At 38.8% G+C, this 20,770-nt stretch overlaps 1 protein-coding gene and 1 pseudogene across 1 annotated transcript in view; both read left to right on the top strand.

Annotated features, from left to right (window-relative positions):
* The window catches only part of KCNH7 (potassium voltage-gated channel subfamily H member 7), a 495,299-nt gene that overhangs the window by 384,922 nt on the left and 89,607 nt on the right, over positions 1-20,770 (top strand). The window lies entirely within an intron of this gene.
* LOC143676354 (E3 SUMO-protein ligase NSE2 pseudogene) lies at positions 5,264-6,004 on the top strand (annotated as a pseudogene).

Here is a 20,770-nt window from a genome sequence, read left to right as displayed (position 1 = left end):
TGTGGGGCATGTCGAGCTATCTCTTCTAAGGTGAAGCATAAGTTGCTGCATCTGGCCCCTCCTACAACCAAAAAAGAGGCACAAAGCCTAGTTGGTCTTTTTGGATTTTGGCAATAATATATTCCTTATTTGGGTGTGCTACTCCGGCCCACTTATTGAGTGACCAGAAAAGCTGCTAATTTTGAGTGGGAACCTGAACAAGCGGAAGCTCTGTGACAGGTCCAGGCGCTGTACAAGTGCTCTGCCACTTGGGCCATATGATCCATCAGATCCAATGGTGCTGGAAGTGTCAGTGGCAAATAGAGATGCTGTCTAGAGCCTTTGGCAGGCCCCTATCAAAGAATCACAATGCAGACCCTTAGGATTTTGGAGCAAAGCCTTACCATCTGCTGCAGATAACCACTCTCCTTTTGAGAAACAGCTTTTGACCTGCTATTGGGCCTTAGTAGAGATTGAACACTTAACCATGGGCCACCAAGTTACCATGAGACCTGAGGTGCCTATCATGAGCTGGGTGTTGTCTGACCCACCAAGCCATAAAGTTGGGTGTGCACAAGCAGCACTCTATTGTAAAATGGAAATGGTATATACGAGATAGAGCCAGAGCAGGTCCTGAAGGCACAAGTAAGTTACATGAGGGAGCGGCCCAAATGCCCATGATTTCTACTCCCGCCACATTACCTTCTCTTTCCCAGGCCAGAGCTATGGCCTCTTGGAGGTGCCTTACAGTGAATTGACTGAGGAAGAGAAAACTCGGGCCTGGTTTACAGATGGTTCAGCACGATATGCAGGTTCCACCCAAAAGTGGACAACTGCAGCATTACAAACCCTTTCTGGGGTGTCCTTGAAGGACAGTGGTGAGGGGAAATCCTCCCAGTGGGCAGAACTTTGAGCAGTGCACCTGATTGTTCATTTTTCTTGGAAGGAAAACTGGCCAGAGGTGCGTTTGTATACTGACTCATGGGCTGTTGCTAATGGTTTGCCTGGATGGTCAGGAACTTGGAAAGACCATAATTGGAAAATTGGTGACAAAGAGGTCAGGGGAAGAAGTATGTGGATAGACCTTTCTGAGTGGGCTAAAAACATGAACATATTTGTGTTGCATGTGAATGCACAACAGAGGGTGACTTCAGCAGAGGAAGATTTTAATAATCAAGTGGATAAGATGACCCATTCTGTGGATACCAATCAGCCTCTTTCCCCAGAAACTCCTGTCATTGCCCAGTAGGCTCATGAACAAAGTGGTCATAGTGGTAGGGATGGAGGTTATGCATGGGATCAGCAACATGGACTTCCACTTACCAAGGCTGACCTGGCTTCAGCCACTGCTGAGTGCCCAATCTGCCAGCAGCAGAGACCCACACTCAGCCCCCAATATGGCACCATTTCCCGAGGTGACCAGCCAGCTACATGGTGGCAGGTTGATTACATTGGACCACTCCCTTCATGGAAGGGGCAGCAATTTGTTCTAACTTGTGTTAACACATAAGTATGAATAGACACATACTTTGGATATGAGTTTGCTTTCCCTGCATGCAATACTTCTGTCAAAACTACCATCTGTGGGCTTACAGAATGCCTTATCCATCATCATGGTATTCCACATAGCATTGCTTCTGATCAAGGAACATGCTTCACAGCAAATGAAGTGTGGGAATGTTCACATACTCATAGAATTCTCTGCTCTTACCATGTTCCCCATCATCCAGAAGCAGCTGGATTGATAGAACAGTGGAATGGCCTTTTGAAAACTCAATTATGGTGCCAACTAGGTGGCAATACCTTGAAAGGCTGGGGTAATGTTCTCCAGAAAGCTGTATATGCTCTGAATCAGCGTCCACTGTATGGTGCTGTTTCTCCCATAGCCAGGTTCCATGGGTCCAGAAACCAAGGGGTGGAAATGGGAGTGGTACCATTCACTATTACCCCTAGTGATCCATTAGGAAAATTTTTGCTTCCTGTCCCTGTGACCCTGAGCTCTGCTGGTCTACAGGTTTTAGTTCCAAAACAGGGAGTGCTTCCTCCAGGAGAAATAAACAATGATTCCACTGAACTGGAAGTTAAGACTTCCACCTGGTCACTTTGGGCTATTTATGCCACTGGATCACCAAGCCAAGAAGGGGATTACATTATTGTCTGGGGTGACTGACCCTGACTATCAGGAGGAAGTAGGACTGCAACTACATAATGGAGGTAAAGAAGAGTTTTCTTGGAACGTAGGACATACCCTAGGGCATCTTTTAGTACTACCTTTCTTGGAACGTAGGAGATACCCTAGGGCATCTTTTAGTACTACCATGCCCTGTGATTAAAATCAATGGAAAACTGCCACAACCCAAACCAGGCAGGACTATGAATGGCTCTGAAACTTCAAGTATGAAGGTTTGGGTCACGCCACCAGGCAAAGAACCATGGCCAGGTGACAGGGAGGGATAAGGGGTATGGTATTTATGAGTTTTTTCTTTTTTTCTTTTTATTTCTTTTTCAGGAGCGATGCAAATATTCTAAAAAATGATCTAAGTGATGAATATACAACTATGTGATGAGACTGTGACCCATTCATTGTACACCATGTATGGAACATTTGTTTATTAAGAATGTTTGTGCTTGTATGTTGTTGTTTTTTTAACTTTTTTATTCTATAATATAGTATATATACAAAGCAAAGAAATAAAAAAGCAATAGTTTCCAAAGCACTCTTCAACAGGTAGTTACAGGACAGGAAAAGACAGGAGAGGGAGCTTGGGGGAGAGTGTAGAAACCAAGATTATCAGTAGGAGTAACTGAAAGAATAAAAGAGAACAAAAAAAAGATATGCTATATAAAGTCCAAAGGATAAAATGGTTGAAGGAAGTAATACCATTACAGTAATAACATTGACTGTTAATGGATTAAACTCCCCAATCAAAAAAACAGCTTGTCAGAATGGATTAAAAAGTATAATTCATCTGTATGTTGTTCACATGAGTCTCACCTTAGACCCAAAGACAAAAATATGTAGAAAGTGAAAGGCTGAAAAAAGATATTCCATGCAAACAATAACCAAAAAAGATCTGGGGTGCTGTGTTAGTCAAGGGTTCCTTAGGGACACAGGACCAATAGGAGATATCTGTAAAGAGGTGATTTTATAAGAGTGTTTCATACAGCTGTGGGGATGCATGAATCCAAATTCCATGGGGCAGGCTGTGAGCTGGCAACTCTGATGAAGGTTGTCGATGAATTCCCCAGGAGAGGCAGACTGGCTGGCTGAACTAGAGATGAAAATTCTCTCTTCTGACTGCTGAAGTCATCACTTGTCCTTTTAAAGCATTCAACTGATTGAATTAAAGTGTCTTTCATTGTGGAAGACACAACCCTTAGGTAATTGTGGATGTAATCAGCCATAGACACAATCAATTTACAGATTATTTTAGTCCACAAGATGTCCTCACACAGTTAGGCCACTGCTTACTTGACCAAACAACTGTGCACCATTACCTGGCCAAGTTGACATCTGAGCCTAACCATCACAGGTGCCTACTAATATCAGACAAAATAGACTTTAAATGCAAAACTGCTATAAGAGACAAAGAAAGACTATATGTTAATAAAGGGATCAATCCACCAAGAAGAAATAACATAACTGTTTATACACCTAACCAGGGTGCCCAAAATACAGGAGACAAACACTGGCAAAACTGAAGGGAGAAATAGTCTTCTCTATGATAATAGTTGGAGACTTCAATACACCACTCTCATCAATAGATAGAACATCTAGACAGAGGATCAATAGGGAAACAAAAAACTTATAAATGAGCTAGACGTACCTGGAATATACAGAGCAAGATCCTCCAAAAGAGCAGGATATACATTCTTCTCGAGTGCCCATGAATCATTTTCCAGAATAGACTGCATGTTGGGTCACAAAGCAAATCTCAATAAATTTAAAAAGACTGAAATTATGTAAAGTACTTTCTCTGGCCGTAATGGAATGAAGTTAGAAATCAATAACAGGTAGAGAACTGGAAAATTCACAAATATATGGAGGTTAGAAGAAATTGCAAGAGAAATCAGCAAATATCTCAAGATAAAGGAAAATGAGAACACAGCATATCAAAATTTATGGGATAGAAGGTGCAAGCAAGGGTAGTTCAGTGGTAGAATTCTTGCCTGCCATGCAGGATATGCAGGCTCAATTCCCGACCCAAGCACTTCCCAAAAAAACAAACAAACAAAAAATCAACAAATGGTGTTGCAATAGTGGGATAAAGGAAAAAGAATGAAATTTGATCCCCACCATACAACATACAAAAGGAAAAAAAAAACTTACGGGATGCAGTGAAGACAGCACTGAGAGGGAAATTTATTGCCCTAAATGCCTATGTTAACAAAGAAGAAAGAGTTAAAATCAAAGACCTAACTGCACACCTGGAGGAATTAGAAAAAGAACAGCAAACTAATCCCAAAGCAAGCAGAAGGAAGGAAATAAAGATTAGAGGAGAAAGAAATGAAATTGAGAATAAAAAACTACAGAGAAGGGAGGGCAATGAGGGCTCAGCAACCCGGGTTCAATTCCCAGTGCCTGCCCATGCGAAAAAACAACTACAGAAAGAATTAAAACCAAAAGTTGGTTTTTAGGAATAATAAAATTGAGAAAAAGTGCTTAGCTAGACTGCAAAAAAAAAAAAGATAATTCAAATAAGTAAAGCCAGAAATGGGAGGGGAACCTTACTACTAACCCCACAGAAATTAGAAAGATCATAAGAGGATAGTATGAACAATGTGTGCCAACAAATTAGACAACCTAGAAATGGGCAATTCTTAGAAACACACAAACAACCTACACTGACTCCACAAGAAATAGAAGATATCAACAGAACAATTGCAAGTAAAAAGATTGAATCAGTCATTAAAAACTTCCCAACAAATAAAAGTCCAGGACCCGATGGCTTCACAGGTAAATCCTACCAATCTTTCCAAGAAGAATTACTGCCAACCCTACTCAAACTCTTCCAAAAAAATTAAAGAGAAGGGAACATTACCTAACTTATTCTATGACTCCAATATCACCCTTCTAACAAAGCCAAATAAAGATGCTATGAAAAAAAGAAAATCACTGGGAAATTTCTCTAATGAATACGGATTCAAAATTCCTCAACAAAATTGCAAATTGTGCCATTTCAGCAACAGTAGAAGGGAGTTAGCAAGGCATTGGGGTCCAGGTGTGAGAAGTTAGGGTGCAGGCAGATGAAGATAGATCTGGCAGTCAGGTCATAATTTCAAGATGCCAGGGCATTCAAATTCGAGTTCAATTTCAGCTGATTTCATGTCCTTCACTGGTATAGAGTCTGCTCTCTCTTTAAAAAACTTCCAATCTCATATCATCTTTGGAATGGACACGGCTTCTAGCATTGCTTTGGATCTTGTGGAAACTCAGACTGAAGTAAGTAATGAATACAGCATGGACAGGCAATGGTTGAGTTTGCCATAATGGATCAAGAGCCAAACCATTATGTAAAGGTTGTTCAACATTCAATAAATCATGTAAAAAAAAAAAAAAGGGGGGGATACCAGATTTAAAATTATAAGTGGAGAAGAAATTTTTGGCCTTACAGAATAAGAATTCTGATGCAAACTTTCAAAATAATAAAAACAATTGTACAATATATACAATGGCTGAAAGATCTAAAGAAGCAGTGTGGTCTTCAAGCAAACAGAAATGCTGATGGAACAGAAGGAATTGATGAAAGACATGATTGTGACCCAAAGTCAAACCAACTTTGTATGCACCATTACACAGTTGTAAATGAAGAAACCAGTGAAAAATAAAGTGTATGGTCCCACCTACGAAGAGAAAGCCATTGTTCACATGACTGAGTGCAACTCCAGGTGGAAGAAAAAGGCCTGTTGCCCTAAAATTGACTGTAGCCACACAGATGTGAGAATGTTGGACCTCATCCATGATGAAGCGCTTAGAAGGGTAATTGAGAGTCATAACAAGAAAAGAAGTCATCACCTAGAATAGGAGAAAGCCACCCCATCCACAGGGAAGCTAGCAGCCTACCTCCTATCCCAGCCATCTGTTGAGAGCAACACTATCAAAGCAGTTAGGGACTGGCTGCAAAATATACTCTGTTTGGGATAAACTTGAGAGTTTGAAGGATGATTGAAAGCATTTTTCTAAGTCACACAACAACAATTCAAGCATATTATATTACTTATTTTTAAGTGTTCTGTCATTTCAAATAAAACCTTGATCATTAAATAAAATACAAATCAAATCCAACAGCACAGTAAAATACACCATGATCTAGTAGGTTTTATCCCAGGTATGAGAGGGTGGTTCAACACAAGAAATTTAGTTAATGTACTATACCACATTAACAAATGAAAAGGGGTAAAAAATACATGATCATGTCAATTAATGCAAAAAAGCAGTTAACAAAATCCAGCAAGTTTTCTTGATAAAAACACTTTGAGAGGTAGGAATAAAAGGAAACTTCCTCAACATGATAAAGGGCATATATGAAAATCCCACAGATAACTTTGTACTTAATGGTGAAAGACTGAAATTATTCCTCTAAGATCAGAGATAAACCAAGGATCCCACTGTTACCACTGTTATTCAACATTGTACCAGAAGTTCTAGTTAAAGGAGTTAGTCAAGAAAAAGAAACAACAGGCATCCAAATTGGAAAGGAAGACATAGAACTTTCAGTACTTGCTGATGACATGATCCTATATAGAGAAAGTCCTGAAAAAGCTACTGGAGTTAAAGAGTTCAGCAAAGTGGCAGGATACAAAATCAACACAAAAAAATCAATAGTGTTTCTATACACTAGTAATGTTCAACATGAGGAGGAAAATCAAGGGGAAAAATCCATTTACAATAGCAACTAAATGAATCAAATATCTGGGAACAAATTTAACCAAAGATGTAAAGAATTGCAGACAGAAAACTACAAAATATTGCTAAAAGAAATCAAAGAGCTTAATAAACGGGAGACCTTCCATGTTCACGGATTAGAAGAGTAAATATTGTTAAGATGCCAATTCTACCCAAATTGATTTACATATTCAATGCAATTCCAATAAAAATTCCAACAAGTTACTTTGCAGAAATGGAAAAAACAATTTTAAAGTTAATTTGGAAGTGTAAGGGGCCCCAAATGGCCAAAACCATCTTTAAAAAAGCACAGTTGGAGGACTCATACTTCCTGCCTTTAAATCATACTGCAAAGATACTGTGGTCAAAACATCAGTTTGCTAGCATAAAGATACATATACTGACCAATGGAATAAAGTTGAGAGTTCAGAATTAGACCCACATTTCTATGGCCAATTGATATTTGACAAGGCAGCCAACTCCACTCAACTGGGACAGATCAGTGCCTTCAAGAAATGATGCTGAGAACTGGTTGTTATCCATATGAAAAAGAATGAAAGAGGGCCCCATCTCACACCTTATACAAAAATTAACTCAAAATGGGTCAAAGACCTAAATACAAGGGCCAGGACTGTGAAACTCCTGAAAGAAAATGTATGGAGGCATCTTTAAGATCTTGTGGTAGGCACTGGTTTCTTAGACTTTACACCCAAAGCACTAGCAACAAAAGATAAAATAGATAAATGGGACCTCTTCAAAATTAAAAACTTTTGTGCTTCAAAAGACTTTGTCAAGAAAATGAAAAGGCAGCCTACCCAATGGAAGAAAGTATTTGGAATTCAACAAATTGTGCTTCAATAACAAGATATTCACATGGAAAAAGAATGAAATATGACTCCTACTGCATAGTATATGAAAGAAAGGAAGGAAAGAAGGAAGGAAGGAAGGAAGGAAGGAAGGAAGGAAGGAAGGAAGGAAGGAAGGAAGGAAGGAAGGAAGGAAGGAAGGAAGGAAGGAAGGAAGGAAGGAAGGAAAGAAGGAAGGAAAGGAAGGAAGGTGAATTTGGAAACCACATATCCAATAAGAGTAAAAATCCAGAATGTATAATGAAATCCTATAACTCAATAATAAAAATACAAGCAACCCAATTTTAAAATGGGCAAAAAGCTTAATAGATACTTCTCTAAAGAGGAAATACAAATGACCACAAAGCACATGAAAAGGTGCTCAACATCACTAGCTATTAGGGAAATGCAAATCAAAACTACAATGAGATATCATTTCACACCTCCTAGAATGACCACTGTTTAAATAAAAGGAAACTTATAAGTGTTGGAGAGGATGTGGAAAAATACGAGCAATCACTCACTACTGATGAGTATGTAAAATGGTGCAGCTGCTATGGAAGACAGTTTGGTGGTTCCTCAGGAAGCTAAGTATAGAATTGCCATATGATCTGACAATCCCATTACTAGGTATATACTCAGAATAACTGAAAGCAGGAACTCGAACAGACATTTTCACACTGATATTCATAGCAGCATTATATGCTGTTGCCAAAAAAATGGAAGCCACTCAAGTGTCCATCAACCAATGAATGTATAAGCAAAATGTGTTAATCCTGTTACTATGTATATACCCAGAAACTGAAAGCAGGGACTCAAACAGATATTTGCACACTGATGTTCATAGCAGCATTGTGCACAGTTGCCAAAAGATGAAGCAACTCAGGTGCCCATCAACTGATGAATGGATGAACAAAATGTGGTGTATACATACAATGGAACATTATTCAACTGTAGGAAGGAATGAAGTTCTGATACATGCGATAACATGGATGAACCTTGAGGACATTCTGTTGAGTGAAATAAGCCAGACATAGAAGGACAAAATTGTATAATCTCACTGATATGAACTAATTATAATAACTCATAGAGTTAGATAGGTTACCAGGAGAAAGAATGAAGGTACAGAATGAGAAGCTGATGCTTCATTTGTGCTCTATTTAGGATGATTGTAAGTGTTTAAAAATGGACAATGGTGATGGTGGTACATTATTGTGAGTGTAATTAACAGCACCGAATTATGTTTGTGAATGTGGTTGAAAGAAGTTATGGGTCATATATGTTACTAGACGGAAAGTTGGAGGATGAAACATGAGCTCTGTTGTGAACAATGACTATGGTTAATAGTACAAATATAAGAATGTTCTTTCATGAATTATAACGAATGTACGTCACTATTATAAGGTGCTAATAGTAGCGTGATATATGGGAAAATTACACCTAATGCAAACCCTGAACTATAGTTAGTAATATTATAATATTCTTTCATCTATTGTAACAAAGGTTACACCAGTGCAAAGTGTCAACAATCATGGATTATAAGGGAATATTGTATTTTTTATCAGTTTTATATAAACTATAGCTTTTCTAATTAAGAGAAAAAATAATTTTAAAAATTATGCTAAGTGAAAGAAACTAGACACAAATTACTACATATGGTATGAATCCCTTTGTATAAAATGTAAACATAAATAAATCTATAAAGCTAGAATTAGACTAGTGGTTATGTAGGGCTGGGGAAGGAAAGAGGAATTGAGAAATGACTGCTAAGAGGTGTGTGGTTTTTCTTTTCGGAGTAAAGAAAATGTTCTAAAATTTTTGTGGTGATGAATGCACAACTCTGATTATACTAAAAGCCATTGATTATGTACTCCGGATGGATTGTATGGTATGTGAATATCAATAAAGCTGCTTTTAGAAAAAGAATATATAACTGAACTGGTTAACTTACTAGCAAATATGTGGAAAGAGAGAGCAATTTAAAGTAACAGTTGAAAAAATATAAAACCTAGATTTACACCGTATTCTCTTTTCAACTTCATCACCCAAGCGAAAGGATTGGGCTGCATACATGTTTCCCAAGTTTGCCTCCTATTAATGTGGGAGTCGGGGTTATACATAGCGTGGGGATTGTAAAAACATCAGACTCTTGAGCCCCCAGCATTGAATTTCCAGCGAAGGGAATGAGAGAGAGAGAGAGACAGTGTCTTTATCTGTATGTGCATGTGTTACAAGTGTTCTAGGTGATTCCATCGATCAGAAAATTTTGAGAACCACTGGGGAAGATGATATATAAGGTACTCTGAATCTTAAAATTCTGTAAGGATTAACTGCTTTTTAATGAACTCTTTGGAAGCAATTGAGTTTTAGAGGGTTTAATATCTGACTACTTATTTTCCATTATAAATGTGAGTTGTAAAATACAGAAGTAGCTAGAGGGGGGGAAAAGATATACTCCACAGTCCCATCAGCTCAGATAACCAGTGAGAGCATTTTTAATATTTTATTTTGTTTTACTACCTTACCCAGGTTTTCCTTTTAAATCGGATTCCAGGGTTAAACTCACTTTCAGACTCCTGAGCCCCCAACAGTCGAGAAATAGCTCATGGTAACTGAACATTACAAGATTGCTTGCATGTGAAATATGAGTTGCTTGGGTATGTGAAAATGTCATGTCTGCTCTGGAATTTCCGTATACAGTTAAAATCCATTGCCTTATTCTCATGCTGTAAAACATGAAAACTTATTGCTTCTACCTACTCTCGTCCTGCAACCCACCATGAACTATTTGATTGCTCCAGCCCCTTGAATGTGGGCAAATGAACAAAGCCAGCACTCCCTCCAGTGATTCTTCCCTATCTCTGGATATGACTTTAACTCAAGGCACCCCCTGACTGGGGGGAAACTAAATGAGACAGCTTGGCAACAGATATCCACAACCTTGTGTGTCTCAATGCCATAGCAACCAGGCTTTTGCTATGGACTCTATACTAAATTATTTTTACTGGTCACTTCTGACCACTCATATTTTATTTCTTTCAAGCACATATTTCTTAGTCTGGCAAAACTTTTAAAGGAAGCAATCTTTTCTTTTCCTCTCTTTACTTTAAAATATGTGATCGTCTTACTGAACCAATTGGGCCCTTTTTAAAAGCAATTATGCACAAATGTTTCCCCACACAAGATATGGCTTTTAATCGGTGACCAGGGTTTCACGTAGATGCATTTTTCCTCCATCATCTATTGTATGGAGAAGGATTTTTTAACCAATTAAATTACTTTCAACTGAAATAAAACTTTATTTTAGTTTAGGATATATGCCAGTGAGTAATTATTAGCAAAGGTAGTGCATATAATATTTATGCACATATTTAATGCACATATAACTGTGTGGCATTATATATTGGCTTTCTCTTAAGATTGTGTGTATGTGCGTGTGTGTTTGCATGTGTGTTAAAGAGTTTAAAAGACTTAAGTACCCTGAATAAACTTTGGTCTATTTTTCCTATTATACTTTCCTTTAACAAAATTGCTTAGTCTTTTTAATTGATTCTGGTCGAAGTCTTACTTTTAGAGACAATTTTGAGTTAAGTGAATTATCTACAGTACCATAAATTGTTAATGCTCCACTCAAGACTAGAAGCCTCACTTCCAGACTCCAAGTCCAGTGATGTTTCCACTCCTGACACTCCCATTCAATCCCATTTTAATTCCTGTATTCTCTATTTTCCAACTAAGGTGGCACAGTTGCAGAATTCTATTACCCTCCTAGCCCCACTTCTTCTAGTGTCAGTGTTCCTCTGCAAGATAAATGGCTCAAAAAGCACAGAGTGTCTGACAGAAGTGAGTTTTCATTACCAGTTAAAACCAAGTAAACAAAGAGGCTGCTTTTCTGAAGATGAACATTCTGTTGTCTGTCTCAAGAATAGGAGAGAAAATTAAGTTTGAGGGAAAGTAAACAACTTTTTTTAACATCGTCACTAAAATGTAGATTACTGTCTATTTGTTCGAAGAATATTCTCATAGTCTGATGCTCCTTTTCTGCCAGCAGGTTCAAATGTAGAATTTATATTAATTGTCAAGAAGAAGCATGTTATTCGAGAACATAAAAGGACAGCAAAGAAAACTGAACTTCTGTTCCTTAGGAAATTATTTTTGTCATTGAAAGACGGATTTTTTTAATGTTGTGGTGAATGGCGATTCTATACTACAAAACCTCCCTGCATTCTATTTAAAATTGAAATCTACAACCAGAGACCACATAGCAAAACATAGCAATACATGCTCCACAGAATGGGGAAAGAGCCTGAAACTTGATTTAGCTAGCACGGTGTGTTAAGTCAGGGTTCTCTAGCGAAACAGAACCAAGGCGAGATCTGTAAATATGAGGTTTATAAAGGTGTCTCATGCAACTGTGGGAATGAAAAAGTCCAAAATCCATAGAGCAGGTTGTGAAGCTGGCAGCTCTGATGAAGCTTCTGGACAAACTCCACAGGAGAGGCTCACTGGCTGAAGAAGCAGTGAAGAAGTCTCTCCTCTTCCCTAAAAGCCTTCAGCTGATTGGATTATTTTGTGGTGGGGGTATACTTACATCTTAAATGTGATTAGCCACAAATGCAATCAACTGACTGGTGATTTAATAAACCAGCCTTCCTGTTTATCAACCAGCCATGAAATATCCTTGCCAGTGCTTGCCTGATGAGACAACTGGGCATCATCAGTTGGCCGAGTTGACACCAGAACCTAACCATAATACAACTACTTGTCAACAGTATTGTGAAGAGATTGTAACAGAACATTTTGAAATTATTGGTTTAAGCTAAGGTTTTAAAATATTTCCAATGAATTTGAGTTAATACACATATCTCTGTTACCCACTTATATGGAAAATTAGCTGTTCAAAAAAATATGAAATGATGAAAAAAGAGTTAAGATTAGAAATATATTTTGCGATTTGTTCTGCATTCGACTTTTTCTGTTTTATGAAGAGTTCATTCCTTATTAATAGGAATTCTTCCCCATCCCCAGCCCTTGGGAATGAACCCAGAACACAGCTACTGGTACAGAAGAATTCCAGGGATTTTTAGTTACAACAGGTAAAAATCAACCTGCTAGTAACTGGGATGTGATTATATTCAGTTGCCATTTGACATTCAGTTCATCTTCCAGAAAACATCAAGGATAGCCTTTGAAGTGTGTAAGGGAAATTTATTTTCTTGTGGTTATCCAGTAAAAGAAAGGAAGATTCCTGATTAATCTATCAAGAGTAGGAAAATTACCAGAGCATTTTTCCAAAAAATGTGAGCTAAGGGTCATACTATGAAAGAAAGTGTGATCTGTAACCATGAAGAAGCAGCTAGCCCTATTGGGTGGAACCAGAAGATGAGATGGCTACATTGAAACATGAAGGAAGCAAGAAGATGGTAGCCAACTAGAGACATGAGCAGTGGGGGGCTTAAGGAAGGCACAAATATTAGAACAGAGATTTTCAAGCCAATAATAGGGGAGGCAAAGTCCAAAAGGTTGTTGTGGGAAGCTTAGTGAAACCATGTGTTGGTCATGAGACACTTTCCATTGGTGAATCTCTGTCCTATTTCCTGCCTCCACTTCATTGACCTCCTTGCACCTAACAGCTTCTTGCTCCTTAAGGTACACCATTCTACCAGGCCCATATTCCACTGTATGTGATGCGTGACTTCATGTGCTAGAAAAGCTAAATGTCCTAAGGTAATATAACAAATTAAAGAGTTTATTTCAAAATAAATTCCCTCAGTTCTTACCATCCTAATAAAAATACATGTTTGCTGTTTGCTGCTAATTTGATTAGGGTATTTCTTTTAAAAACCTGCAGGAAATCTGGGAATTTTTTTCTTGCTGGGATATATTTACATTTTGAAGGAGAGGCTCATGAACCCAAATCAATCTTTCTTGATTGAAACATGGGGGAGGGAAATGAAGCGATGGCACAGGAAAGGTAAGATATTATAAATAGCTTCTGGTTGTATCTGCATCCTCCCAAGTTCTCTGCCCCTCCAACTTCCCCAGTACCACCCAACCCCGTTGCCACCATTATCTTCCTTTCCTTCAACTTCAGGAATTGGGAACTTGGGAAAAACAAGCAGCTCTAGAAGGAGTGTTAGCTGTAACGCAAAACCGTGAAACATAAATGTGTGAATGTAGTAAGCTTTATGTATTCCCATAGACTAAACCATTTACAATCTAGTAATTGGTGAGGAAAACTAAAAAAAAATGCATATACCACAGATGTCTATTTAAGATAGTAGAATTTCAAGAAACAGATTTAAAGAAAAAAAACAGAATTCTTATATTAACTAATCACAACTCTATTTTTATAACTAATTGCGTGCCTTCCTTCACCTAGAGATTTTATTTCCTCTCCTAAGATCTTGAAATATTCTCATTATATCCTTGAGAAATTATGGTCTCCTTGGCAAAATCACTCTTTGCAGAATATCAGGTTACATTTGCAATACCTTCAAATAAAGTGTAAGATGACATTGTCATGAAATAGAAATTAAAATAAATTCCATTCCTTACCTCTAGTCTGATGATCAGTCTATAATTATTTCCATTTAAGATTAAAAGTCAGGGATTAAACTGTGGGGGTGGGATCAGATATATGGGAGCTCTATACTTCTTGCATGATTTTTCTGTAAACAACAGTTGCTCTAGATTAAAAAAAAAAGAATTAAAAATCAGGGATAAAAGAAAAATAAAGAGAAGTAGGAAGGTCACCAGCCATCTCCAAAAGCATCCCTGGATAGGAAAAAGTATTCTTTTTCCTCAGCTCTTGAGATATAATTCCACTTCACAGCCTTCAGCCACTATGGAAGTGGGAGCAAATCTTCACAACACGCACACACATGCAGATTCCTTCATGTTGTATCTTACGTTCTGCCTCTATCTCAGGGGACCTCATTTACTGAGCAACTAACAGATAAGACACTGCTTATGAGCAAGCAATGAACAATGCTAAGCACAAGTGATGCACCACAGTGACTTCCCCTGAAGAGTGTAGATGTGGAGACTATATAATATATGACATACTTAGAAACGCACCACAGAACTGGCTATCATTAAAGGGTGATGTTTAATTATAGCAGACTACTTTGCAATAAACAGTCAGGGAAAGGTTGTATCAGCATGATCAGATGGCGTTCTATGGAGAAGAGAAGACTTGTTCTGGCCTTCAATGATGAGCATTCTGGGCCTTGAATGATAGGAATGATGGAATAGTGGAAAAGGAGTTAGAAACATGAAGTTCAGGATGAGCCAAGGCCCAGCATGGGACTGAGCAGAAAGGACCTGAGAAAGTGTTCCTGGTGTCATCAAAGTTGTCCTTATGATCTTGGACTTCACACCCTGCATACCAAATTATCATAGCCTCTACTGAGTTTTCTCAAATGAATGCTTCTAGAGCAAGCTGCTGAATATGTGCTATTCCTTGGTTCACACTTAAATTGTGAAAGATAATTGCTTGTTCAGTTTTGTTTTGAATTTTGCTTCCAGTACTGATCATTTGCTATCATTAATAAGTATGCTTGCTTACACTTTACAAAAATACATAAAATTCGCAAGCATTTCTCTTCACCAGAAATCCAAACTCTGATAGTACTGGAACATAAAATAAAACCATTCACCTGTATGTAAGGGTGTCTTTAGCTGATAATGTAAGCATTGTTTATGAAGATAAATAATTTCTCTTCGATTTATCAATAAATATACGATATAAATTCAAGGCATTGAATGACCTTTTATATCATTTGAAGGAGTCTTTTAATTCCTCATATTCCACATTCCTGTTTAGTGGGCTCCATTCTGTCAGTCAGCATAGCATTTTCCAATAGTTAAGTCATCCCTACTTACCTAAATTTAGAGTGCAGTCATTCTCTCCCTTCCCTCGTGATTGCTGGGGACAGATCTGAAGCTTTTAAAATAAAATTTTCCCATATGTTTTATTTGTATCCGTTCTGTTTCCTTTTCCTAAAGCACCAGGAAAGCCCAGGGAGCCACAGTGATTAATGATCTGTTCTAGAGTTTAACCTGCTCTATAAAATGTGTTGTATTCCCAAGCATAAAAGAAACTCTGAAGTAGGTCAGGAGTTTCAACTGCCCGAGGTCCTACCTTAGACCAAAAGCAAGCAGGAGGTTTGAAATTAAATTAGTGCCAGAAATTTCAATGAATCATGAATCTGTGGCCTAATGTTGGACTGGAAAGTGTAGAACTACAATATGTAATAACACCTTAAAAACCTCATCCATTCAGACTTATGCAATTATGAATTTTCATTAATTCAGTTGACGACCTGGTTCATAATAGCCTTGTGTACCTCTGAATGGGTCATGGTGGAGTGGAAGGGAGAATTTGCAAAATGGATGAGGGAGATATTTAACTTCTGAGATCAGATACCAACAAAATGCTTTTAAGCATTATTTTAGAAAAGCCACAGAATGAATGTGCTAACTACAAATGATGTTAAGTTAAAATTTTTCATATCAAACAAATACATTAACACTACAAGATGAGGTGATACATGACGCTCCGTGAATTTAAGCGGGTCATTCAACTTCCCTGGAGTTTCCTTTTATTCAAAACGGTAGCAACTCCCAGCTCTAATAGTTGATAGTAATATAATCCATATGAGAAAACCACCAAAGTTTCCAAAGCTGTAAAGCATAATTGACTGCCAAGAGCTGAAGTATTTGGAATTGCAATATAAGATGGAGATAGCTTCTTATAGGAGGAGCCAAGATTCCTAGGTCAAGGGCATGCTTGGGACCTTAAGGGAGATTTTCCAGGCGTGTGAAGGCGGTTCAAGGCTATGCTGCTGAGCCCAACCTGTCTGTCTAGTCTTACCTGAATATGCCACTCCCATCCCTAGCCCACTTCAGTCTATATGCTGCTTCCTCGGTACTGTCTTCCTTAACTACCATAACCCACTCCAGATTATATTAAATTCACCCAGTTTTACACCCTCTTCTCTTCCATTTACAACACACATCCTGATCGTAATGAAATTCCATATTTGTATAATTATCTGTGTCATGCCTGTCTCACCCCACTAATCTGTAAGCTCCATGAGGACAGCTATTTGCGTTTCTTTCGTTTTGTTGTGACTATCCCTAGCGCCAGGTACATTTTAGGTGCTCAATGAATGTCAGATGTACGGAGGCGTGGATGTGTGTCAGTTTCCTAGGACTGCCAAGATACCATGCCTGAGTGGCTTAAAACAAAAGAAATGTTTTGTCTCACAGTGCTGGAAGCTAGATGTCTCTAGAGCACTAGAAGTGTCAGCCGGATCGGGCTCATTCTAAATCCTGTAGGGGAGAATCTTCCAAGCCTCTTCTAGCTTCTGGTGTTTGACAGCAAACCTTGGTATTCCTTGGCTTGTAGAAGCCGCCAACCACTCTGACTCCTCCATCGTCACGTGGCCTTCTCCCCGGTGTCTACTGTCCCCTCGCCCCTTCCTATAAGGACAGCAGGCATGTTGAAGATGAGTACCCGTCCTAATCCTATTTGGCCTCAAATTTACTAATCACGTCTCCAAAAACCCTTTCTCCATAATAAGATCAAATTCATGAGACTAGGGGTTAGGACTTGAACATGTCTTTGCGGAGGGGGAGGAGAGGGACACAGTAATTCCACCCATAGCAGGATGGACGATGAATGGAGGGATTGTCCAGAGGAGTAGACACGTTTGAAGCGGCACATTAGAGCCAGAATTCTACCAAGTTCCCGCCTAAATCTACTACGGTATTTGGTTTTAAAGAGCATAACAGGATTTCATCTGGTAGTACTATAAAGAGGCTGAAAATAAGGAAGCGTAAGAACACAATATTTTGTCATAGAGCTTATAATATTTTTACTTCATATGTGCATCAGTATTATTCCCTGTGAAATGGAAATGACAGCCTGCTCTTTTTAGGGCCTCCTTGCTGAAAAATAAAATGAAAGCCATCATTACCTGCATTTAAAATACCTCCTTCTCTATCCTATATCTGAAGCCTGCAGGGAAGAAGACCCTGTTGACTGGGGAGAGAGGGCTGGAAAGGGAGCCAAAGGAGTGAGCAGGCATGGCCGGCGAGGCTGCCAGGCAGCTCTGTACTACAGGAGCCCAGGTTTTGCTTTGCTTCTTGCGCCCCCTGCTCTTTTCCTCTCCAAAGGCATGTTAAACCTGAACACTTGTCATTCATGCTGGTTCTCAATCTCCTGCCAAGTGAGTCCAGCCTAGGAGGTGAGATCTCCAGACCCAGAAGAGAGATCATAGCAAGAAAATCTGCAGAATGGCTGGAGTGATCTTAAGCCTCTGAAGTTTCTCCACACTGCCTGTAATTGTTACCAACTGCCAGGCAAGAATTTTGCACTCTCCTTTCACTCCATGTCTTCTCATTGCCGTTAGGAAATATCTCTTTAAAAATTAGTTTTAATAGATGCTGATGAATGACAATGTTTATATGACTAGCTGTCTTTTGCTCATGACCAGCTCACATCTTTATCACTACAATAAAAGCTTTTATTGCAAATGTGGGACTTAATCATATGCATGGCCCCTCATAACATCAGAGAAGCTATGTTTCTGCTACAAATAGCAATGGGATCTTATTACTTTTGAAGCTTCAAATTTGCAAATATTCTCTGGAAAAGTATTCACTTAGCAACTCATGAGAAACAGTGGGTGTTGTTTTCTGCTATTATCATTTACGAAAGATACTGCAGAGTTTAACCTCTGCTTCATCAACTATCTCAAATTATATTAAAGATATTTAAAAGTATATTAATAAGCCTATACACTTAAAGACACAGAGCAAATGATAATGTAGCTCAGTAAAATGAAAGTAATTTGAAATGAACTGTTAAGAAAACCCCTCATTAGTTTAAGATTCATTACCTTTATTTTAAATATACATTACATTAAAATATAAAATCTGCTGTAAAAAGCACCTCGTTTCAGCATCTGTCTTCATAACATGGTAAGTGATAGTTTCAAGATAATGAATTTTTCTGTATTACTGAATGTATTAAGGCACTGTGAGGCATTCTTATCTGACAGTAATACCAAGCAAATATTATTTTTTTGATACAACCTCTGGTATAATGAATATGTCTTGAAAGATTAACACTAGAAGTTTGCTCTGTGCATAGATTTCCAGTGTAATTCTGGAAGTTTAAAGATGTTATTTCAGCAGGTTACACTGAGAGAACTGAGGATTGGTTGATTGAGTTTTCAGAAAAGGGCTCCAGGCTCGTTTAATGAGACGTCAGGCCTCGGAGGTTTTATCTGGGTTCTAAATGTTCAAGACAAGGCTTGACAATTTGCTTTGCTGAAGGCACAGACTGCCCCCACAAAAGGGTCTTCTCCAGTTGCAGTTTTCTGGGTTAATATATTCTGGGCTGAATTATCTCACCCATTGATTGCTGCCCTGGGAATTTCAGTGTTCGTACAAACTAACAAAGTTCTACCAGGCAAGCACCAGCAATGCCCAGCTGGCTCTTTGTCCCCTATGGGAAATTTTCTCAGTCAGAGCCTGGTAATTGTTTAGTGCAGCTGCTGCAGTTTCAAGGGTGCCAGCTCATCTGAGCCAACTGTATGCACAGAACCCATGATTCATGTGGCTGAGAAAGTACACATCACGGGTGGGTGGGGGCCTTCAAGGGCTCCATTTTAAATTTGCCCTCTTCTTTGTCATCTGTTTGGGGGACATTACATAATGAAAGGCAGTTATTTAAAGAGTATAAATATCCTATATAGTTGGGGAATTCAGCTTTAAGAGTACGTAGTGATCTCATCGTTGTCAAAAAGCATTTGCCATATGTCTAGCAGTCACTTACTTTGCTATCCTGTATGTGTTACAATGACAACTATATAGACCTGAATTTCTTACATACCCACAGCTTTGGGATAGAGAGCTGAATAATATCAAGTAAGGGTCAGTTTGGGTGGAGGCTGGGAATGTAAACCTGTCCACTGACCTAATGCCATGCTGGCTGGCAGGAGCACTCACTGTCAGATCTCCCCAAATAATTCTAGAATACCAAAAATATATTTTGTGAGAAACATAAACAAAAACAGATTATCATAAAGCAATTTGAATTCATTAGGGATTTACTGTCAATTACAGGTAGTAATATCCTCCTGGAGAAATCCTCCTAAATAGTATGTCTCGTACACAAATGGCATTATTAAAGTGTATCAACCACATAAATACCAAGTTTCTCCAGGGGCTTGTGGCATATATGACAATTAGGGTGAGTGTTCTTGATGTATTAATTATCTATTGCATAACAAATTATCCCAAATCTTAGTAGCCGAAACAACAAACATTAATTATCTCACAGTTTCTGTGGGTCATGAATCTTGGAAGTGGCTTGGCTGGGTGGTTCTGGCTCAGAGTCCCCACAAAGCATCCATCAAGGAATTGGCCATGGCTGCAGCCATCCCAGGCCTTGACTAGGGGAGGTTCCGCTTCCAAGCCCAGAAGATCCACGTCCAGTCTCACTCAATCAGGCCCCCCTGCAGGGCTGCCTCCCCCCTCACAGCTGACTTCCTCCAGAGCAGTTGTCCAAGAGACAGCGAAAGATCATATCCAAGACGGAAGCCACAATCTTTCTATAACCTAATATTGTAAGTGGCACTTCTGCCACGTTCTATTCAATAGAAGCCAGCCAATAAACCCAGGATACACTTAAGAGCAAAGTACTACCCAAGGATATGAATAGCCGGAGGCAGGAATCCCTGGGAGCCATTTTAGAGGCTGCCTCCCACGTGATCACCTTAATTCAAACTTCAGCATTTCTCTCTGGAATTGTAACAGCCGCATCTCAGTGGTCTCAGTGCCTCCAATTCTGAATCCCTCCAATCAAATAATCTTTGCTCCTGCAAAGCGGTCTTTAAAACTGAAACTCTGATTATGTCGTTTGACAACTGCTAATTGTTCTCAGGAGAATGTCTAAGCTTCTTAATAAGACATACAAGGCACTTTTATAAACAGTACACAGAGGTAGTGTTGCAGGGTCTTTCTAGGCATGGGCTCTACAGCC

The sequence above is a fragment of the Tamandua tetradactyla genome, chromosome 3 (assembly GCF_023851605.1).
Source record: "Tamandua tetradactyla isolate mTamTet1 chromosome 3, mTamTet1.pri, whole genome shotgun sequence".
In the NCBI taxonomy this organism is placed as follows: domain Eukaryota; kingdom Metazoa; phylum Chordata; class Mammalia; order Pilosa; family Myrmecophagidae; genus Tamandua; species Tamandua tetradactyla.
Note: the sequence above shows the minus strand (reverse complement) of the source record. Positions and strands in the feature narration are given on the sequence as shown.